At 33.6% G+C, this 25,376-nt stretch overlaps 1 long non-coding RNA gene across 3 annotated transcripts in view; it reads right to left on the bottom strand.

Annotated features, from left to right (window-relative positions):
• LOC140685887 (uncharacterized) overlaps window positions 1–25,376 on the bottom strand; it is a 359,629-nt gene that overhangs the window by 83,734 nt on the left and 250,519 nt on the right. For 2 of the 3 annotated variants that reach the window (XR_012059337.1, XR_012059340.1), the window contains 2 exons: window positions 19,681–19,744; window positions 4,833–5,170 (listed from right to left, as the gene is read on the bottom strand). This is a non-coding gene — a long non-coding RNA (uncharacterized lncRNA). Of the gene's footprint in view, window positions 1–4,832; window positions 5,171–19,680; window positions 19,745–25,376 lie in introns of those variants that run through there. The other variant, XR_012059343.1, reaches the window with a different exon arrangement.

A 25,376-nucleotide genomic window follows, 5' to 3' on the forward strand; every position in this document is an offset into this window, starting at 1 on the left:
ATTAAGAAATATTATAGTAAATGTTGGCCTTTTCAAAGGAAAAAGGTGACAGCCACTTGATGGAACGTAAGAGAAGCATGAAACAGCTGAGTTTCATAAACAAAGGCAGATGGAAATCATATTCAGAAGGTGCAAGCGAAAATGTAGTTAAAACCTCTGTGTGAAATGAAGTGGCATCAGAGATGAGAGAGTCCAGCTCTTTGTTCTGTATTTGATTCCTAACTAAAATTATCAGAGAAAACTGAGAATAAGCTCTTCCAAGCCAGAGCATGAAGTCAGGCTGACTCAAGAGGAAGATCATGGGAGAAGTGAGAATTCCGCTCTGTATTGTTTCCCCTTGCCTATGTTACTGAATTTAGCATTCAACTTGTGTGTGTGTGTGTGTGTGTGTGACGCACACGTCAATGAGACTTCCAAATTATATTAAATAATTAACTCATTTACCACTTGCATATGAACGAGCTAGAGAAATATGGACTGCAAGACTATATCCATTTTACACAACTAAATTTAATTTTTTACTTTATATGAGTATATGATTTCCACAGAACTCCTATTGGAGAACAGAAACACATTTGTACAACCGCAGTAGATCCCACTGATAATCCTACATTTATGTTTCATGGGGAAAAAATGTCTTCAACAGTTAATTTCTTGAAAGGAATTTTCATGTAACAAGGCCTTAGAAAATATAGGTTGATCCCTCAAAATATTTCAGTCATACATTCCTTTCCCAGAGACATGAAAAGAGATTTTCAGATGCAGACTTCCTTTTCCAAAAATTGGCTCATGGGCTTTCTAAAGGTTCCCATGTTTCCTCTTAGTCTAAGAGTTCTAAGTTAAGATTCATACTGCAGAAGGACTGTGATCAGGTCAGTAAATGTGAGAAACTTCTCAGATGTGTTCTTAATTAACAAATATTTCTTGAAAGTCTTCTAAAGAAAAAAAATACTACTAAAAGTTGGAGTTGAAGTATGTACAAGTCATAATTTTTCTCACAGAATATGGTATTCCAATGAAGAATTTTAATCATGCAATTCAACAAAATCACAATAGTTGGACTGATGTTTTTCTAAATTAGGGTCAAAGCATGGTAACATAGACCCAATCTAGATCAAATTAGAGGCTCTTAGGTGGATGTCAAACTGGATTTGGAAAAATCAGTATACGTTAAACAGTTAAACAGGATTATATAACCTTTTTGAAAATACTAAAAGTGACATAGAAGAGTGGCAGAATATGCTATCCCCAAACATGCCATGTTAGCTCAAGGATTACTCTGAGCTAAAGACACTTGAAAAAGAACAGATGCAAGAACATTCTAATTTTCCTTTTTATTCCTGAAAACAAAAAGAAAAACTCTCATGTAAAAGACGCCCTCCCTGTACCAGAAAAAAAGAAATTTTCTCCTAGGTGGAGCCATGGCAGAGAGAATTTCATAAAAACAGACTTTGTTAAAAATTTTCTTGTCTTCCTTTAACTTCCCTACACAGTCTACTTTTCCAAAATTGCCTTTCTTTGTTGAATCTAGTATAAAAGTATTCAGGTTTTGCCTTTTGTTTGAGTCTTTATTTCTCATGAAGCCTCCCATGTCACATAAAATTTGTATCAAATAAATTTGTAAACTTTTCTCCTACTAATTTCTCAGACCCAGCAAAAGAACCCTAACAGGGAAGAGAGAAAATTTTAAAATATGTATATATTAGCCTGCAAAACCATTTACAAAAGATGAAAAGATACAAAATATATCGTCTAAAGTTAGTTAAAAATCTGTGTTAACAATGATGCTTAAACAGAATTTCACACTGTCATTTTTCAAAAAATTCCAATGAGTGCATCCTAAAATGGTCCTCCTAGAAGACTGGCAAAGAAAGATGTGGATAGGTAAATAGAGCAGCCAAGCACACTCAGTAAATGAGATGACATGTAAAATAAATAGCAGATAAAATTAGAAGTCAGAGAGAGCATTAAGGTAAGGAAGAGTACACAATGAAATTAAAGGATTTTCTGCGTTTGAAATGGCAGGAAAACAATGACACTGATTTAATTTATTTTAAATCATCTAAGAAACAAGGATAAAGATGAATTCACTTCTTTGTTTTGGTTTATTCATTCATCTTATAGAAGTATTCATGCTTCTGGAAAATTTAAGAAAAAATTTTGGGTACTTGAAAACTCAAAAATACTTCTGTTACTTTTATACCTTAATAAGAATTTATAATAGTCATCTCAAATATATGTTGATTTTATTCTAAAGCATAGGAAAATAAAAGCACTTCCAAAATCTTTTCCATGAGTTTAGTATAAGATTGAAATTAAAAAAAAAAAAAGTCAAGTTGAACAAAAAAAGTTAAAGACCAATTGATTGATTAAATTTGGGCAATATCATAAGAAAGTATTGGCAAACATAACCTATCTTTATATTTAAAGCTCAAGACACATACTAAAATATAATTTCAATGTTAATATCTAAGAAAAAAACTATAATCACCTCTTCATTTGGTGAAAGTCATATGATAAAGTTTGTATGCCCTCTTGAGTTAAAAATACTGGATAATGGAGACATTAAACTATATTTATTCAACATTCTAAAAATTATATACATAAATATGATATACTTAAGTATATATTTATGAATTTATGTAAAATGAGAAAACAGTGGAAGCATTTAATTACTCTTAAACATTTTCTGGAGATGCAAGCTAACTTAGAAAAGAGAAAGAAAGAAATTATATAATAAATGAAAACATGGAAGTAAAAAAATCATAATTATTTGTAAATAATATGGACACAAGCCTAGAAAACCAAAGAAAACTAACTTAAAACCTATCCAGATGACTTCCCCAAGATAGCATAGAACTTAATATACAACCATCAAAGTACTTAAAGTCCAAAAGACAGTATCAAGTATTGTCAAGATTGTGGGAAAGTTGGAACTCTCATATACTGCTGTTGTGATTGCTGAGTTACTTTGGAAAACTATTGGGCAATATCTACTAAATCTAAACACATGCATACAAATTTCCCAGCAATCCTATTTCTAGATACATACCCAACAAAATTTTATATAAATGTGAATGAAATACAAGTATAAAACTTTGACTGTAGTAATATTAAAAACTTAAATTTGGAAATAGCCCACACAAGAACAACAGATATGATAAATACCTTGGGGATTATATCACATGACAGGTTTGTTAGGGAATTGTTGAAAAATAGAGATTTCCTAAAATATATCAGTTTTTGGTATTTGCTAGTGTCAGGAAACACTGTGAAAAGTCTGCAAATGACAAAGTTACAGAGTATTCTGTTAAACTCTGAGGTTCTCTGCCTTATCTTGTCTCTGACCTATTTACAATCTCTAAATTATAAGTATATAAAACATAGCAATAAAAATAATTCTTGTCCTGAGAAATGCAAATGTTGACAATTGTAACACAATTGCTTATTGCTCTGTGTACATTGATGGCTTTGCCAATGTTACTTGTATTTGGAAATTTGTCATCATTCCTTCCCTGGCTATGTCTGTTTGGCATTCTGGATTCTTGTGAATCAGTTGTAACACTGTTTCTCTCAATAGCTAATAAGTTTAACAAAAATGTTGAGGTTTTATTTGTATGAGAGTAAACATTTTATTACTTTATTATTTTACAAGCATTAGGCTTTTTTGGATAATGAAATAAATACTATAAGTGATAGAGTACTTCCTTATTATTTAGTGATACTAAAAGACTGTGATACTTCAGTTTATATAAAAAAGCTATTTTTGTGTTAACTTTCAAAGAGTGGTTATTTTGACTTAAAAATTTTAATTAAAAATATTCTGGAGTATGATCATAGAGACAATGTTTCATGTGCAATTATCCATAACCTAGCCAATGCAAAAATTCTACAAAGAACTACAGGAGATGATCATAGTTCATTCAAACACTTGACGAAAGTACATAGCAGATACACATTTTATAGAAATATATATTCTAAAATCTGTTCATCTTTGCTAGAATGATAAGGAGATGTCAGAATTACGTCACCAAGCAGATCGTTTTGAAAAACAAACAGATGCACTTAACCTGTTCCAGGGAACTGCTTCTAAAATAGAACTTGTTTTGTGAAGACATAAATTTGAAAATAGTGATTTGGAAAGGGTCCTAGCACCTAGAAGAGACTCAAGTATTCTTAAGCTTCAGCCTACTAAGAACCAACGGGAAATTAACCTTTGATCCATACTGCAGGCTGGGTGGAATGTGCGGGAGGTTGTTTTCAGGAATTTGTAGGCAGTAGCTTTCCAGAGGAGGCTGGATGAGCCTAAGGGGAGCATATTGTTTCTTCATCTCCATTAGGAGGTGGAATTAGCACTAGGGACAACAAAGTGCCTTGAAGTGCCAGCAAAATTTGCACCTCAGAGTTGGGTACACTTGTCTGCTGTTCATCTTATTGCAGCTACGTTTCCCTGTTCTCTACCTAAAGTACAGATACTTGTATCCTTTACCTTGGTTCTTTGTCAGCTCTCTGTTAATCACACACTGCAATTCTGCTACCAATATAAGATAAATATCTTACCCACAGAATTCTCATGACACTTCATACAACTTGGGAAAGAAATGTTCTAACGAACCATTTAAATTATTTTCCACATGGAAAGTTTCAGTAGAATTTGAAAAGGTAATCAACATTATTATAATATACACTGATTGGGTTTTAAAAGTGACTGATATCACTGAAGATGAAAATTTATGAGCTGAATTTTTAACAAGTGAATATTGTGATTGAAAATGAACTATCATAATTCAGTTCATGCCGCCCAAGACAAACTTATTCCTTTAAGATCAATATATTTTGATAAGTTATCTTTTTCTTCTCTGTAAGCATTGAAAACAAGCATTGAAAAATCTATGTGTATATGTAGTCACTTAAATCACTGTATTACAAAGTATTACTTCAAAAATATGGAGAACACCTAAGAGGAATCAAGGGGCTTTTTGCAGATTTTGATTTGGAGGTGTTAAGTTTCAAGTGGGAAGGATATGGGGATAATCAAGTTGTTGGGCAGGGTGCAGGGTGGTATCACAAATTCTGGTTTAAATGTATTAAGATTGAGATTCCAATAGGCGTCTTTCAGTTGAGAATGCAGAATTAGCAGGTGAACTTAGGAGGATGTTCTGGAATAAGTCTATAAATCAAAACACAAATTTGAGTATTATTACTATATAGACAATAAAAGATCTGTATTGTGAATTATTTACTATTATATTTTTATAGCCTATGTTATAAAATAACTTCTGCATTGAACAGAAAAGTTATCAAGAATGTGAGTTACTAGGGTTGGGTAAATACTTTAGACAATTCATTTGTATATTTAAAAATAAGTAATTGGTTACAAAAAACCAAGGAATGAATATTAAAACTCTTATTTTTAAAATATTTTATCATTTAATAAAGTTTTTAAAATGTTCAATAAGGATGTTTAAGAAAATACATTATCTAAAGCAATAACTTTATATGCAAGATACCCAGAGAAATGTAAAAACGGTTTCTTCTAAGAGAGGGAGATGGGGGTTTTCTTCTACTCACATATTACTGCATATCTTAAAAATTACTGAGGACATGTTTTAAATAGCTACGATTAAGTGAACTAAGCAACTTTCTGCTTCCCAAAAGATAACTACTATGTCTCAGTGGATCACAAATGCATATTAATTAATCATTTAACCAGTTTTTGAGTTTGGTTCATAAGTTGTTAGGAGACACAGTACATGTCATTCTATATAAGATTTCCAAAACTTGTGTCTCTGTTTCCTTATTTTATCCAAATATCTTATATTATGTTTGAGTAACATGACATTTACCTTGCAGAATTGTTTACCCCATGTAGTTTAAGAGCTATTGCCTCCACAATGTTAGAATGTTATTGACATGATAATGTATTCTGTGCACCCAATCTTAGTCTTTCCTCTTGAAAAGACTTTGTTATTTATCGTGGAGAAAACAAAAGTCTTTTTGTTTTGTTTTGTCTGTTTTGTTTAGTTTTTCACTTGACAAAGCAAATGAAAGCGAAGCTTGATTGGGGAAGCCTGCTTCCTCAGAAGAAAGCTGGCTGTGAAGAGAAACTGGCCCTTTACAGTGAGATGTCAACTTTCAGTAGCATCAGTTAAATTTAAAGACACCATGAAAATTGTATGACATTGCATTAAAATGATTTAGACCTCTCTTTGGATACAAAATGCAGGCTTTACATAACTTTCTCTCTTCCAGCTCGGAGAGACTAAGGCAATGAGGTTAGTCCTTTAAGGCATACTGCGAAGTACTGTAACAGAATGAAAATTCAGGAAAACAACACTTGGGTAAAGCTTATTATTTTCGGCTATAGTTAAAAAGAAGACAAAATAAAACAAAGTGATGTCCCTTTTCATCCCCAAATTAGCAATGACATGTATATTTTTTTAAACCCACACACATTTACATCCTAGCAAGCAATTTTTATTTTGTTACCTTTCCTTCTGAAATACATCCTAAGAAATCTAGATATGACATAAAACAGATTTATCTAGTTAAATTGTTTAAGGAGATTATTTAAAGAATAGTTTTCTTGAACCTGAAAACTGAAATGTCACTCAATTTTAGCTGGGACTCTAGTGCATCCTCCAGATGTTGGAGAACATTCTGAAGAAATGGGAGGGCATCTACCCCACCTCCCTGGGAGAGAAGTCACTTAGAGACATGTTTGAGTCCCTTCTTCTCCCTTTTATATACACATACATAGATGGTAATTAATGCCAGCTAGAATTTGTCTCCTGTGGAAAAAGTTTTTGCCTGTTGTTTTCTAGTAATCATGAAGGAGAATTAATAAAATGGCCACACTTAGGCTAACAGATTGCTTATTCTTATGCTTGCCCTTAAAACAGTCAACTAACCTGACTGGCCAGTTGTTACTCACACCTCCAGGCCCATTGTTAAAATAAAGCTACTAATTTTACTGTTTCTACTTTACTCCAGTAATCAAAAGTAATAATCATGCTTGGTCTCTGAGTCATTCTCCAGGGAGAAGGTCACGGGACTGCAACCTTACAAAATAGCCTGAATTACCGAGAAGACCACGCCTTGGGTGCTTATAAGATAAAGAGATGGAAAGAGCAACCACTAGCTTCTACTGGTCACCTGGAGACACCATGACGCCACTCTGACTCTATGAGAAGAAAATGATTCTGTTGACTGTTCGCAATGCTTTACTGTTTAAGCTATGGCTATATAATCACCCTGCCCCAGCCCCTAAGATGGGCTCACAGTCTTGAAGGCACTAGCCTGCTGTGAGTCCCTTTTGCCTGGTAAAGCAATAAAGCTGTCTCTTTTCTTCTAAGCTCCAAAACCCTGTCGCTGAGTTATTTGGCTCATCTGGGAACCTGTTTGCAAAAGTGATTGTTCTCTTTATTTCTGCTGCCATGTAGAAAGCTCTGCTTTCATGGAGAAAGCCACCCTATCTTTTAGGCAAAGCATATCCTCCTCCAACTCTAAATATGTTCTATTTACAGGGGAAGAGTTAAGAAGGTTTTTTTTTTTTTTTTTTTTTTTTTTTTAGATTTAGAATAAAACCCGTATCTCCATTATATCACTTTGAATAGCTTTTTTTTTTTTTTTTTTTTACATTTTATATGAGATAGGAAGTCATCCTGTTTGGAGAGTCTAAATGATTAGTTTGCCTATTCAAGAAATAGGCAGTTAGATTTTATTTTGCCTAATATATCAATATTGTCTTTCTTTTATAACAAAGAGCGCAGAGAGCATGAAATTCAATACTGATATGATTGATATTGGAAAATTTTGGCTTTTCCAGCAGCTAGACTATAATACATTTTTTAAAAAAATAATGTAGATAGAAGAATCTGAAAAAAAAATCAAGTGTAAGCTCTAAATTGTAAAGAGGAATAAGATAGTTTATCTATTGTCTTTATGAGAATTTTATTTTTATCCTGGATAGAGGAATGACAATCAAGCAGTCCAAGTTCTCAGAATATGCAGTAAGATCAAGTGCCTGAATCTGTCTTAGTCCTTTGTACTAAGTTTCACATGACTCTCTTGTGGCACATTCAATTGACAAGTTAAGGAATGTATAAAATTAAGTTTGTTAGAATGGAAGAAGAAAATAATCCTTTTTGTTTATCTGCTTTGCACCAGGCATAAGATAGTCATTTTATACCATCATTTTATTTAGTGCTTCAGTGCTATAGTTAATCTTCCAAGAGCTCCTCATACCTTGTTAGTCCTTTTGGTGGCCTTAAAATGTTTATTAGTCTGACTAGCATATAATCCTTGTTTCTGAACATTCTCAAGCAGGCTGCTTATAATCAGTGTTTTCCACCTGAAGCATGTTGTTTCTTAATGTTCAGACTGCTTGAATAAATGCTTGATTGTTATTAGTATAAAGCCATTAAATACTTTTTCCTTAAATAAAAAGAATTAAGATGCTAAGAAATGGAAAACCTTCCAAATTATATGTGTTAGAGTATCTTAGTTCTTTATTCTCCAAACTGCAGATCATTATTTACATGTAATTTCCTAAATTATTTTAAAATGTCAATCACTGATAACAGAATATATTCTAATTGCTGAAATAAAGATTGTGTTTTGATAGTTAGGATATCATTATTTTGGAAGGACTATAAATACACACTGACCATTCATTTGAGGAATCTGTTATTCCCTAAATAGATTTCTGAAAATCTACTTGGTAATTTCGGCCATTTTGAAAATATTTAGGAATATAAACTTGCTAAAATGTAGTTTTTCTCTGAGTACTGTTCTTTCAACAGCAACAATGTACTAACTAATCAAAATAATTAATTTCCTCTCATACAATTTTAAGGATTATTTCTTGTGCTTTCTTTAGATGGTCAAACAACTACAGATCTTTTAAAGAAATTTTTTGTCTTAAATACCAACCCTAAAAAGCTTTATAAATCAGATCCAACTTTATATAATCATAACTACAGATTTATTGTCTGCTAAATTTCTTCCCACCAATGGTGTGCAAATCCTATCATAAATTTATTTCCTAACCAAGTTGAACAATCATGGCAGTTTCCAGCAACATCTCTAGTTTTTTCTAAAGTGTTTATTGTTACATTCAGTGAAAAAATGCATGTTATATTATGCTTGTCCTAACTATGTAATGGAGATTTGTCACACAGCCTGTTTATCACTTTGTTGCAAGAATACACACCATATTTAGTGCTTGATTCCTGGCTGCACTCTGTGATCCTCAGATTCAAAGGTGTAATTCTCACCAGGCTGTGCTTTTGTTTAAAAAAACATTTTTTGTGTTTACAGGTGCTAAGGTTAATTTTCCTAGCCATGTGAGATAAAATAGAAGAAAATTATGTGTGTTAAGGCCAAGTGTTGCAAATCATAACTGAGAAAGCCACACTGATAAATGCTAACACTGCTACATCTTGTACTAATTTTTATTGCTACTAAATCCAAGGGGTTGTGGTCACTGCAGGAAATGTTAAATGCTATACAATCAGGAGTTGGAACACATCCCTCTTTAGAAGACCCTCTGAAATTCATGATGCCTATGTTTAAGAAGATTCATCTTGACCTCTCTTGCCAGGTCTTGAAAAACTAATTTGCCAACCAGATTAATGGATAATCTTATTGCTGTCACTCCATTTTGTCTTTAAATTTTATCTTTTTCTGATTATGTTCCCTCTAGTCAATATTCCTGCTGAACTAATACCCTCCTCTTAACTCTTTGGTGGATGGAAAATGACTTTAAAGGATCAGATCTAGCATTTTCTGAGATGTACTCTAGGAATGGATTCATTTTCTACTGATGTGTAACAAATTACCACAAACTTCATGGCTTAAATCACCATACTCTTTTATCGCACATTTCCTGTCTGTAAATCTGGCATGGCTTGGCTGGATTCTCTGCTCAGGGTCTCACTGGGATGAACTCCCTTGTTGGCTAGGGCTGCAGTTTACATCAGGGTCTTCTTTGAAGTTCACTTGTGGCTGACCGAATTAATTTCCTTGTGGTCAGAGGACTCAAGGGCCAATTTTCTTGCCAGCTGTTGACCAGCAGCTGTTCTCCTCTCTTATAGCTTACTCACATTCGTTCCCACGTGCCCCCTTCATTTTCAAGTCACAAGAGCAAGTCAAACCCTACTGTGTTTCAAATCTCTGAGTTCCTCTTCTGCTGCCAGAGAAAACTCTTTTTTTAAAGGGTAATGCTAAGTCCACATGGTATGATTTCCCCTTTGCCATGATTTACCATAATCTAGCAATTGATGTCTCATATTCATAGGTTCCACACACACAAAAGAGGAAGGATTTACAGAAGAACAAATGTCAGTAGAGGTCGTCTTAGAGTTCTGCCTAACTCAAGTGGTGAATTGAAGGGAACAGGAGTCTGGTTATTATTATACTCATAGAGTATGCACTTGAGAATGATCTATAATTTTGAGGATGTTTTCAAACATTTTCACATTAAGTAATTTATATTAAAATGTTTTGAATAAATCTCTTTTAATTTAAAATCACAAATGTAATGTTTAGTTTCTGTTAAAGAGTTAAAATAAAGAAAACACAAATAATCATTCTAATGGTAATAAATCTTACTAAACAAGTTTAGAAACCTAATGTTACAGATCACATATTTTTCTGGGACACACCTATTTTGATAGTGGTATTTTGTATATATTTCCAAAGTCACTATTTCTAAAAAGAAGCAGTATCATCACAAATCATTCTAACTTTAGAGGTCTGGCATAAGAGCCAACTGATTTACAATCAACACGGGTAGCATATTTTGCAAGAATCCAATTTAACAAAAAGTGTTATATGACTTGACTGGGTCTCTTTTAAGTGGGGAGATTTGGCTTGTCATGGTAAAGAATTTAAAATAATCCAAGGAACTGACAAATTGAGTTAATTTATTTGATTAAACTTCTAAAATTATTTTCTAAGGAACAGTTGATTTATAATGTATTACTTTCAGGTGTAGAATATAGCAACTCAAAATTTGTATAGATTATACTACAATTAAAGTCAACAAAAATAATGGCTATATTTCCTTGCCCTGTATAATACATCCTTGCTGGCTATCCATTTTGTACATAGTAGTTTGTACCTCTCAATTCACTACTTCTACCCCACCTCTCCTCCATCCCTCTCCCCACTGGTAATGATCATTCTGTTCTCGTATACTGTGAGCCTGTTCCTGTTTTGTTATACTCATTTGTTTGCTTTATATATTAGATTCCACATATAAATGATAACACACAATAATTGTCTCTCTCTGACTTATTTCACTAAGCATAATACCTTCTAGGTTCATTCATGTTGTTAGAAATGGCAGAATTTCTTTTTCTTTTTTCCTATGGCTGAAAAATATTCCATTGCATATAAATACCACATTTTCTTTATCCATTCATCTCTTGATGGATACTTAGGTTGCTTCCATATCTTGACAATTGAAATAATGCTTCTATGAATGTGGGGATATATGCATTTTATCAAATTACTGTTTTCATTTTCTTGGGATATATACCCCAGAGTAGACTGCTGGATCATACAATAATTCTATTTTTACTATTTTAGAGGAACCTCCATACTATTTTCCACAGCGGCTGCACCAAGTTACATTCTCACCTCCCTCTTCACATCCTTGTCAATATTTCTTATTTGTAGACTCTTTGATGATAGGTATTTTGACAGGTATAAGGTGATATCTCATTGTGGTTTTGATTTGAAATTTTCTGATGATTAGGGATGTTGAGTGTTGTTTTTGTCTGCCTGTTGGAAATCTGTATATCTTCTTCAGAAAAATGTCCATTCAGGCCTTCTGCCAATTTTTACTTTTTTTTTTTATATTGAGTTGTATGAGCTGTTTCTATATTTTGAAATTAACCCTCTATTTGGTCATATCATTTGCAAATATTTTCTCCCATTGAACAGGTTGTCTTTTCATTTTGTCAATGGTTTCCTTTGCTGTGCAAAAGCATTTTAGTTTAATTAGGTTGCATTTGTATATTTTTGCTTTCATTTCTTCTGCCTTAGGAGACGGATCAAAAAAAATATTGCTACGATTTATGTCAAAGTGTCTTCTGCCTATGTTTCTTCTAGGAGTTTTATGGTTTCTGGTCTTATATTCAGGTCTATATTTAGTATTAAACGTTTTGAGTTTATGTTTGTATCTGGTAGGAGAAAATGTTCTATTTTCATTCTTTCACATCTAACTAGTTTTCCCAGTGCCACTTACTAAAGAGACCATTTGCCCCATTGTATATTCTTTTCTTCTTTTTGGTAGATTTATTGACCGTAAGTACAAGGGCTTATTTGGGGGCTCTCTATTCTGTTTCATTGATCTAATCAGTCTCCCTATGTCTTTTCACTGGTGCATTTAGTCCACTGACCCTTAGAATGATTGACTGATTATAGATAAATATTGATATTTACTGCCATTTTGTTACTTGCTTTTCTGGTTATTTTTGTAGTTCTTCTCTGTTCTTCTTCATTTCTTCCCATAAGGACTGATGATTTTCTTTAGTGACATGTTTGTGTTTCTTTCTCTCTAGTTTTGTGTATCTGCTATAGCTTTTTGATTTGTGGTTATCATGGGGTTCTTACATGTTGACCTATTACCATATCTACTTGTTTTAAACTGGTAGTTATTTAAGTCCACACACATTTGAAAAGATCTACTTTTTTACTCCCCTCCCATACATTTTATGTTTTTGCTGTCATATTTTATATCTTTATGTTTATCCATTCTCTGGTTATTGTAAATACAGTTGATTTGGCTTTTTTTTTATCATCATATTCACTTATTTAAGTTATGATCCTTAGCCTTTACAATATATTTGACCTTGCTAGTGGGATTTTCCTTTCCTACAGATACCCTCTTCTATCCTTTTTTTCCCCCTCCCACTAACGAGAATATGTTTTAATATTTCTTTTAGGATAGGTTTAGAATTGAGCTCTTCCTGTTTTAGCTTATCTGTAAAGTTCTTTCTCCCTCCAATTGTAAATGATAATCTTGCTGGGTAGAGTATCCTAGGTTGCAAGCTCTTCCATTTCAGGACTTTAAATATATATTGCTACTCCCTTCCAGCCTGCAATATTTATGTAGAAAAACCAGCTGATAGCCTTACTGGGGTTCCCTTGTATGGACTCTTTCTTTTTCTGCTGCTGCCTCTTTAACTTTTGTCATTTTAATTGTTTGTTTAGGTGTGGTCTCTTTGGGTTCATCTTGTTTGGGATCCTATGTGCTTCCTGTACCTGATACCTGTTTTCTTCTTCAAGTTTCCTTCTTCAAGTTCTCAAAGTTTTCATCTATAATTGCCTCACATGCATTTTCAGCCCCTCTCTTTCTCTCTTCTCCTTCTGGGACCCCTATAATGCAAATGTTGGTACACTTGGTATTGTCCCAGAGGTCCTTTAAACTGTTCTCCTTTTTGTATTATTATTTGTTATTCTTTTTGTGTCTCTGATTGGTTGATTTCCATCATTCTATATACAAATCACTTATACACTCTTCTATATCACCTAGTCTACTGTTAATTTCCAAGTTGCTGAAGCTGAAGCAGAAGCCCTGAGGATCAGATCCAAGCTGGCTCTGTTTCCTCTAAGGATATGCTCTCCCTGCTCCCATCAACAGCATCTAGTCCCCAGGGGACCAGTGGTAGAGTAAGAGAGGCTGCAGCAAGCACTTCGTTTGGGTCAAGGGATGGGCTGGGACAGTCCTGTCCACAGTCAGAGTCCTGGGCTCCCCATGCACTGCCTCCATAATTGATAGCGATGGCTGCCTCCATCCTATTCATATGCTGTTCCAGGTCAGAGCCAGCTCTGCCCCTCATAACTGAGCACTCCCCTGGACTGTCGCAGACCTCACCCCAGTGTAAAGCTGCACTGCATAGCAAGACTGGCCACAACGGGCCCCTGGGGCAAGTCAGGGCTTAGGCTTTGTTAGTCCCGGCCCCAGTCAGAGCTCCAGATTATTTCTGATGTGCTGCCTCTGTAAGCACCCATAATGGCTGTCCCCACCCATTCAGATGCAATTCTGGGCCCAAGCTGGCTGTGCCCCTCACAAATGAGCACTCCGCTTGGCTGTGGAAGCCTTTACTCTAATGTGGAGCTGCACTGTGGACCCAGGGGGCTGGAATGGGTGCTTGGATCAGGCTGTGGTGCCCACCTGGGTGACGTTGCAAAAAAACCAGCCAGAGTCCTGTGTAGGTTCGGTCTGCTTCCTCTGCCTTGTTTTGGGAATAAACAAGTCTATGTGTGCTCTTCATGAGCCAATTCTAGATATCTCACAGTCCTCCTGTTAGTCTCCCTGGTTTTCAAATCAGCTAAGGGGACTTATCCTTCCAGTGTCAGACCCCAGGGCTGGGACACCCAACATGTGGCCTGAACTACTCATTCCCCAGGGAGGATCTCTCCTCATACAATCTTCCTCCTCTTCTGTGATCTCTTCCAGGGGCACAGGTCCCAGTCTATTTCTTCTCTTCCATTCCGACCCAATTCTATGTGACACTTTATTACAGCCTGGTTGTATAAGAGTCTTTTGCCAGTCTCCAGTTAGTTTTCAGTGAGAACTACTCTGCATGCAGATGTAGTTTTGATGTATTCCTAGAGAGAGAGAGGTGAGTTCTGCATCTTCTTGCTCACCATCTCTATCTGTTCTCCTAAGTTAATTTTTTAGTTTCCCACCACACTATAGATATTTCCCAGATCTGACACTTATTTTTTACATTTTACTTTTTAAAGTCTATTTCATCATCATTTAACTCAATTTTGGAATCTTCATGGATAATTTGCCTTATTTGGTAAATAAGAAACTATTGATTAGTTTTATTCATTATAATTCAAATCTTCTTTGCCATCATTCATTCATATTTATACTACTGAATTATGCATTGCCTAATAAAAACCTTACTGGCATTATCTATCCCCTCAGAGAGCATCATTTTTGATAGCTTTTACTTTGTTTTATTTTTAATTATGGTATGGCACTTTATATTATGTTGTACTATGTTTAATTTAATCATTGCCCTTCTTTGTTTTGAGCTTACTATATTCATATGTATTATCCCTTGTTCTTTATAATGGGCATAGAGACTCAAAGAAAATATTTACTAATATTTTATTCTATTTCTGGGTAAAAAAGAAATTTTCCCAGACATAAGATTTATTTTTCATATTTAATGCAATGCTTCACTTCTCACATGATAAAATTTATTTTTAGAGGTGCACATGTATTTTTACTTCATTTTCTCACATTTGAAAAGATATCTATCGAAGTATGCACTGTGGAAAAAACACAGGGTGAGTAGAATGCCTTTGTCAGTATTACCCTCCTTCACCTTTTTATTATCAGTTCCCCACCTCAGCTCTAGATCTGAACTGTAGTTTCTAAATGAATAGCCTATGTTCAGAAAATATCCCCTTGGTGTTTATCTGTTGAATTGAATTGGACTCTTCTGATGCCATGACTTTTTTTTTTTTAATTTTGAAAGAAAGTGTAAGAAATAACTGGCTACTTTATTGAAATGTGCTTTGTTTTGGAATCTTCTATACTTTGTTCCTGTTTTCACTGATTTTCCTAACTGACCATGCTTTTAAAGAGGCAATATCCCTAATTTCATGCTGGGTTTTGTCTTAGTGTAAGACACTAAATGGGAAAGTTGAGAAGAATGTGGCACAATAACAGTAGCATGGTTTGTACTAAAATAGTTGACATGGAATTGGGTGCCACATTAGGTTGCTAGAACTGGCATAAAAAATACCATAGGCTGAATGGCTAGAAAAATAGAAATGTAATTTCTCACACAGTTCTGGAGACTAAAATTCGAAGGTCAAACTGTCAGCAGATCTGGTTTCTCCCGAGACCTCTTCTCTTGGTTTGTAGATAACCACCTTCTGTGTCCTCACATGATCCTTCCTCTGTGAATGCACAGCTCTGGTGTCTATTTGTGTGTCCAAATTTCCTCTTAGAAGGAAACCAGTCACATTGGATAAGTGTTCACTCTAACAGCCTCATTTTAACTTAATTGCCTCTTTGAAGGACCAATCTTTAAACGCAGTTACATTCTGAGGTACTCAATTGGTATTGGGGAGAATATATGAATTTGAGGACTACACAATTCAGCCTATGACAGTAAGATAATACTCTGATTATTGTTTTGTTTGTTTGTTTAATGCAGAGCTTTTCTGCATCTTTTAGTAAATAACAGAGACAAAGTAAATGAAAATTAAGACTAATTATGTTCATCAATGTAATAGTTACTGTAAATTTTCTCTAGGTTTTGGCCTTTGGTCCACTTTGCCTTTAAAATATGACAGTAGTATATGCATTAGAAATTTAATTGTAGTTTTGTAAGTGCTATATGAGATACTACTATTTAGATATTGTGTTAAATGCTAAATCTCATTTGTAAGGTATTTCAAATTGGAATTGATCCATATTCCCTATGGTGTTATATTAGTTTATCTGCTTATCTATTTTGCCTCCATTCAAAAGTTTGTGAATATGGCTGTGTCTGAATTATCTCAAGAGTACAGTATCTTTCTAGGCTCATGCAGGTAATCTAATGGGAGACACTGTCAGTTTCCTCTAGAGTTTCAAAGGATATATTGCTGAAAAGTATATAATTATTTAATCTTCCCTCTTCTTCATGGAATTTTAAAATTATTATTATTTATCTTGAGAAACCTTGTCTTGCATAGCACATTCTCTGGAACCAAGCTACCTGGACTTTAATTTCAGGTCCACCACTTATTGTGCTTTCTCATTCGTAATATGGTGACAACAACAGTACTTATAAAGATTTTATAATGATTAAAAGAGCCAGTACACAGAGCACATACTATGGTGCCTGACAATAAACATATGCATGAGGATTTTTAAAATAAATATTGGACCAGTGACATTTTTCCACTATGATTTACAAAAGTGTTAGGCTGTGCATATTCAAAAAAATATTTCTGCAACTGCAGATAGCATTATCCTCTCCCTTGTGTATTAATATGCACTTTCTAATTTTGCTTTTTTTGTTCATTCACAGTGTTCTTAGCTCTCTAATCATCAGAACTTTTGAAATCTGATTAGTTTTATCTCAAATGCATAAACTGTGTAATTATTATTGACCCTTGATTTCAGAGTTCATCACTCTGAAGCTCCATCTAAATTCAGTCATCCACAGTGGACCCAAATGCATGCATGGAAGAGTTTATGGTGTTTCTCTTACATGTAATTCAAGTGGTCAATGCATAACTAATCATAAATGAAGAGAAAGCCAACAAAATTATTTTTAATGATATTATAAAATGAAATATAAAGTTATATTACAAATGATATCCCAGATTTCCTGAAATTTTAAATTAATTATCATCACCAAGGTAGCAGTTATTGTATATTTTCTTTAGACTTTGGCCTTTTGCCCTTACAATATAAGGTTAGTATATGCCTCAAGCTTAGGAAAATTATTTGGTAATTTATTCACGGCCAGTTTCTTTTATGGGCCTCCTTCTTTCTCATTTCTCCATATTTCATACATCTCACTATTTGTTTCCATGCACTAGAAATTTCCCTGAACACACTTTGAGTTCTTCCCTCTCCTCATTCACTCTGTCTTGTGGATAAAACGAATGACCTACCAGATAAGTAAGTTTTATTGCAGTCAAGTTGACATGCATTAGCTCAGTTCCATTTAATCTCTTTGAACTTCCTCTGGGGATTAAATCCTCCTTAGAATTTAATAATAGCCTTACTCTGTATCTACTTCCCATGTAGAAAGGCCCATGGGAGTCTCAGTGCTGTCTGCAACTAGGTGCTTAGCCTGATATTTAGAGAGTAGGTCCATAAGGACCACCAGTCAAGTCACATCATCCAATATATCCTTGCCAGGATTACAGGTGATATTCTGATCTTCATTTTTATTCTGCGTTTCATTATGTAAATTTTAAAATATCTGACCATAAAGAAGAATCTATGTATTAGGGGCCTTCTTGATGACCCTCAGAATTATTTTTGTTTTGTTTTGCTTTTCATTTTCCAATTTTGTATTAAGATTTGTGCCTATTTTTACAACATTTTGACATATTCTTATATATATCTGGAGCTGATCTTGTTTTTTTAGAATATGACAGTAAACAAGACAAGGTCCTTTACTTAAAATAAATTAAGTTTAAGATGTACAAATTTTTTTTTAAATTTTTCTATTCAGTTCCTATGATAGGGATATTTACAAAGTACAAACAATAGAAGCAGAGAGCAATACAGTTAAGAAGTAAATATAGCTTTGCTGAAATGTGGAGGGACTTTTTCTTTTCAAACATGTTTTAATATGCAACATTGCTTTAAAATCATGTCCAGAAGAATGTGCCTTGATCCACAATAAATAAAGAAGCATCAATGTTATATGAGGAAGGGAAGTATGCAAGTTTATGTATAAAACTAGAGACTGGCAGGAACAATTTAATTGATCACAGGAATTGAATTGATCACAGGAATTGTAAGATAGTGTATCTAAAATATACAAAAGTTATTCTATCTTCTCCACAGCTCTGAGTATAGCAACTGTCTTTACATAATATGACTTTTCTTTAAACCAGAAAGTTCTCTGCCCTGATTATTCTATAGTAATAAATCAACAAAGTTTTGTGTTCCTATTAAGATGCCCTCTCTCTGAAGAAATCCAGATGGTAGTGTCCTTCTTTTGAGCTAGAAGCAAAGAATCCAGTTTCTTGGAATGCTTATATGATCTGGTTTTTATTTTCCTATTATAGTATAGCATACTCAGTATACACTGCATTTGTGGTGTAGACATTTGGATGGTAAAATGTATTTATATAATATACACCCACACATCACATATTAAAACAGTATGGAATTATGAGCTGTTAATAGACATCATTTAATAGTCATTGTGAAAGAATTATTTTCACATAAGTGTCTGAATGTTTAATACAGCTGAGACATGTATTTCAGTTAAGAAGAATCCTGGCAGAGAGTACTTCTAAAGTTGAGTTTTTTTGTTTTTGTTTTTTTTAGCAACAATTAAGGCTATAAGAAAAATGGAACTTTATCTTATACACCATTCACAAAAAATCAATTCAAGACAGATAACTAATATTTTTGTAAATGATCTATTTTAAGAAAACCTATACAAATATTGTAATCTTGTCATGACATTGAAGAAGGAAAATATAAGGATAAAGAAAGCCAAATTTTAAACTACAACTCAAAAAATATTGATGATTTCTTTTCATCAAAGTATAACTTAAATTACTGGAAGGACAAACCACACCTAGGAGAGATATTGACAATATTTACAAGGCAAATTATTTCCATGCAAAATACATAAACAACTTCAAGAATCAATAAAAAGCAGCACCACATTAGGAAAATGAGCAGAACAACATTAGCAGACATTACACAGAAAAGGAAACAATTATGATCAGTAATGCATGGGAAATTGTTTAACCTCATTTGTAATTAAGGAACTGCAAGTTAAAAGACATAACTAATGCTTCACACACCAACAGCAGAAAAATATAAAGTTTGCAACACAAAGGTTTCATCAGTATGCTCTTGAGAGGAAAGTTGCACTTTAGAAAATATTTTTGCATTAACTATTGAATTTGAAGATATGTGTAGTCTTTGACCTATTCCCCAGAACATACCTGTGAAAAGCTCTTTCCCAGGTGTCTCAGGATAAATGTTCAAGAATATTCAAAGCATCATTTTCTGTAATGAAAAATGAAAGATTATAACCCATTGTCATTTAGCAGTGTAATGCATAAATGCACTCGTATATTCATATAGTGGATTACTTTATAGACATAACTGCAATGAGATAAGTCTTTAATTGCAATATTGATTTTATACTGACAATAGTACTGATTTCATAATCATGGAAATAAATTTTTTAAAATGTGTCTTTATATCCTATATAATGTTATTTATATAGAGTTTTAAAATAGGCACAAATAAATAGTAAAACTATAAAAATTAACATGTATCAGTAATTTCAGGTTATTGATTTCCTGAGGGTGAAGAGAACATTATACAAAATTAAAAGGCATATGTTAAGGGATCAAGGTACTGATAACTTTCAGAAATTTGGTAGTGGATATACAGATATTGCTTAATTATTATTCCTAAAACTGTATAAACTATCATGTATTTTGTAGGTACAATATATATACACAACCTTAATGAAATTCTTGAAATAATACAGAATTTTATCAAATTTTCACCACTGTGTGTCACATTAGATGTTGTAGTGAGTCATCTGTGGTTATTCTTGAGAGATTTCTATTGACTATTAATCAATAGTTTTAAACTATAGTAGATGAATTATCTAAGGTCCAAATCTTTCTGTGATATATGTGTTATAAAATTCATTTTACACTTTATTTCTATCTCTTAGAAAGTTTCCTAATGGCTTTAAGGGATGGGAAAATGCTGACTCTTTTGGTTTATATTTATATATGAAAGAAAACAAGTTAGTGATATTGGTAATCTTAGCTGTTGCTTGCTAAAAATGAAGTTGCATCCAATACTACTTTGACATCAAATTGTAAGGCTGACTTTTTCGCAAGGCATGATACAATGATGTGTAATTAAGAAAAAGGAAATGTTCCTGATCAAAATATGTAATAAATATTTATAACTGGATTTCCATCTTTACTTTTACCAAGACACACTGAATCGCAAAGCCTACTCAGAGTATATACGAGGTTATATTTGTCATATCATTTTACATCACACTTTTATTTCCCAGTGTTACTATAACCATAGGCATCATAAGGAGATATTCTCTAAAGGAATTATATGCAGCTATGTGTACAAATGTAAAAATCCAAGCAAAACTGTACATAAATATTAATCAAAGCAAAGGAGAAACATTAAGATTTAGATGGAGTTTTGAAAAGTATCATATCCATTATCTACTTTAATTTTAATTAAATAAATTTATGTTGGATGAACTTTGAAAAAAAGTTATTTGATGGATGAATTTCAGGGAAAGTTAGTACAATAAAGTTTAAAGGGTCACATAGGGGCTTGGACTGAAATCCAGAATAGGCTTCCTACAAATCTGAGTGAGCCAGCTCTAAGAAAAGTGGTTATAGCCTGAAAAGTCCACAGGCCTCCCAGAAGGAAGTGATCAAACAATTCTGTGATGCTCCACAATCACTGGATAAATCTAACTGAGAGTTACCATATTTTTGAAAAATAAATGTGCAAGAGCAGAGAAATGACAAAACTATAGTAAGAAAGAGACCTAGGGCAAATAAAAAAGTGAAAATGAATAAATGACAAGAGACAATGTCAAAACAACACAACAGCAAGAGGACAGGAAAAATAAGAAAGAACGTTATTTAGGGACTTGAACATATTTTTTAATAATCACTTAATTCATATCTGAATATATCTTAGTGCATGGCTAGGGTAGAATATCAAGGATAGACAGGTTCCTCAGAAAATTATTTTTTAAAGTCTAATTTTTTTTCTAAAATACTTTATGATTTAGCCTGATACAAATATTTTTAAGCTTAAATAATCAACTGTGCTTAGGAGCTAGAAAACCCTATATTAATGAAAATATAAGAGAAGTTTTTAATGAGTTTGTTAGAAAAAGCCTAAGAGCAAGTGCATGTAACAGAAAGAAACATTAGTTAAAATTCTAGTGAGGACTTTCTAGCTGTGTACCTAGGGCAAGTCATTTTAACTTAGTCCATTTTAGACAGTTCATCTTAAAAGTATCTACTACAAGTATTTGGAGGATTAAAAGATATAAACAAAGATTACATTTTTAACTACATAGCATGTTTCATAGCATGTAGGAGCTTTTCCTTAAAGGTCTATTTCTCAATTACTTTTCTATCTGTATCATCAAAATAAAAATATGAAACAAGTTTCATTCAACAAGTATATATACTGAAATCAAGAATGCAAATATTTGGAAAGATTTTTAGACACTATTATCTAAAAAAAGAAAATTATCTCTATTCCACTTAACAGTATATGCAGATTGCATGCCTGACACAGCTGGGCTTGCTGGGTGCCCCACCTGACTGCCACAGCCATGGCCCTGCATACCACAACCATGGCCCACTTCACCATAGCTAGGCTGGCTGAGCAGCCTGCATCCATGCTCTTCAGCTATGACTTGCCCACCACAGCTTATGTACAGACAACACAGGTGATGCCCCTTGAGTACCTGAGTCTGGGGGACAGTGGGGATTGTGTTTCTGGGCCTCACAGAACTGAAAAGATTGATGAGACCATCCTTGGCAGGCTACCACCCCGGGGCACTGCATAAACAGAAGATAGACACATACACCCAGGCTTTATGTGAAAAAGGCCCATTTCCTTGTCCTGGAGCTTCAGGCTGAGGGGCAGGCTTCTGGTTGACCCCATATCAACAGGCTGCAGAGGCTTTCCCAGGGAATGCAGGTAGGGAAATATATATTAGTGCTCTCCTTTGGCCTCACCACAGCTCACTGATACTTCTCAGAAAGGAGCTTATACATATGTCAAAAGTGATGATTTTTAAAACTATCATCCAGGGGATGCCTCCAGATCTTCTGCTCTGAAAGTCAGCAGGGTTTACAATTGCAATCCCATAAGACCATATATATTTGAATACATTAAAAACTGCTACCTGAGGATCTGGCTTACAAATAGCCTCAAACTAGGCACTGTCTTAGGTCTGTCCCTCTGGAACATTATCAGGTCTTGGCACACCCTCAACAACTAGAAATTAACAAGAACAAATGAGACTGCTTAGACAAACACAAAGGTCTGAAAGACAACCAGGAGCTAGGGCAAGATTAAATGATTAAGTTCATTTTCTACACAAAACCACTTCTTCAAGACTGGGAGAGGCAGCTGTTTCACATAATACATAAAAACAAACATAGAGGGACAAGCAGAATGAGATTCTGGAATATGTTTCAAACAAAGGAACAAAACACATCCTCAGGAAAACATCTTAATAAAGCACAGAGAGGCAATCCATCAGATAAAGAATTAAAGGTAATAATCATAAAGATGTTCATTGAACTAGGGAAAGAGTAAAGGAACATAGTGAGAATGTCTAAAACAGTTACATAGCATAAGAAAGTATTTATTGAACAGATGTCCCAGAGCTGAAGAACAAAATAGTTGAACAGAAAATGTACTAGAAAGCTTCCATGACTGACTAGATGAAGTAGAAGAACAGATCAGTGATCTGGACACAGGAAAGTGGAAATTACCCAAACAGAGCAGCAAAAAGAAAAAAAGAAATAAAGATAAGTTAATGGACCAATGGCATCACACCAAGTGGAACAACTTTTACATTTCAGGGGTCCAAAAGAAGAAGAGAGAAAGAGGCAGAAAATTTATTTGAAGAAATAATAGCTGAAAACTTCATTAACCTGAAGAAGGAAACACATTCAGCATCAGATTTTCAAAAAAAGATGAACAAAAAGAGATCTAAAACCAAGATATATGATAATTAAAATGTCAGAAGTTATAGATAGAACATCTTAAAAGAAGCAAGAAGGAAACAACTTGTCACAGACAATGGAATCTCCAGGAAACTATAAGCTGGTATTTCAGCTGAAACTTTGCAAGCCAGAAGGGAGTAGCATATATAGTCAAAAATGCAGAAAGGAAAATCAACCAAACAAACAAAACCTCTAACCAAGAAAACTCTAAACTTCAAGGTTATCATTCTCAGTTGAAGGAGAGAAAGAGTTTTCAGACAAGCAAATGCTAAAGTTCATCAAGACTAAACTGGCCTTATAGGAAATGTTAAAGAGTCCTCTCTTTAGTTGAAAAGGAAAGGGACTAACTAGTAACAAGAAAACATATGAAAGTAAAAATCTCACTGGCAAAGGCAAACATACAGTAACAGTAGTGGATTACCCACTTATAAAACTAAGATAGAGGTTGACAGATAAAACTTGTAAAATTATCAATAATAATTAGTTAAGGGACACACAGAATTAAAAAGTGTAAAATATGACACCAGAAACAGAATACAAAGGGAAAATAAAAATGTGGAGTTTTTAGAATTCATTCAACTTAAGTTGTTATCAACTTAAAATAGACTTACATGTATATGCATGCATATATATGCATATGTATGAGTATATATCATGTTATATGTGAACTCGTTGTAACCACAATTCAAAAATCTATAGTAGACACACAAAAAACCATGCTGTTAAAAATTAAATACATAATTAATGCAGCTTAAAAATGCAAAAAGTGTTCTGGCCAAAGTTGTTTCTTTGAACATTTAGATTATTTTTGGTCCAGAACATCTTAAAAAGTGTGTAATGGCACACAACAAAATGGCAATAAGTACATGCCTACTGGTAATAACTGCAAATATAAATGGATTAATTTTTCTAGTCAAAAGACATAGAGTGGCTAAATGAATTTTTAAAAATACCCATCTCTATGTTTCCTGCATGAAATTCACTTGTATCTAAAGATATACATAGACTAAAAGTGAGAGGATGGAAAAAAATTAAATATAAATGACAATACAAAATCTGGAGCAGTTACACTTATCAGACAAAATAAACTTCAAAACACAGAATGCAAAAAAAAAAAAAAATACACCCAAAGAAGGACATTGCATGATGAAAAAGGGGTTAAATCAGACAAGAGTATATACCACGTCTAAATATTTGTGGATTCATCATAGAAGCACCTAAATATATAAAGCAAATGTTAAAAGACCTAAAGAAAGAAAATGACAACAATAAAATAATAGTTTGGGACTTTGGTATCCCACTTGGCTCAATGGAAAATCAGACTTAAGGGACACATTTATATCGGTGGGACTTAATAGACATAGAAAACTTCATCAAAAAGCAGCTGAATGCATATTCTTTCTAAGTTCACATGGAATGTTCTCCAATATAAATCATATGTTAGGTCACAGAATACGTCTTGATAAACTTTAGGAGACTGAAAACATATCAAGCATCTTTTCTGACCAAAATGGTATGAAACTAGAGATCAAGTACAGGATAAAACCAGGACAAAATCATAAATATGTGAAGATTAAATAACATGCTACTGAACAACCAAATAGTCAATGAAAAAATCAAAGGAGAAATTTTAAAAAATACCTGGGACAAATGAAAATGGAAATACAGCAGTTTAAAATCTATAGGATATAGCAAAAAGTGTTCAAGTGTGAAGTTTATACACATACAGTCCTCCCTCAAGAAACAAGAAAAATCCCAAATAAACAATCTAACTCTCCACCTAAAGAAACTAGGAAAAAAGGAAAAATGAAGCCCCAGATTAGTAGAAGGAAAAAAACAGCAAAGATCAGCATAGGAATAAATATAAAGTATAAAAAGAC

The sequence above is a fragment of the Vicugna pacos genome, chromosome 2 (assembly GCF_048564905.1).
Source record: "Vicugna pacos chromosome 2, VicPac4, whole genome shotgun sequence".
Classification (NCBI taxonomy): domain Eukaryota; kingdom Metazoa; phylum Chordata; class Mammalia; order Artiodactyla; family Camelidae; genus Vicugna; species Vicugna pacos.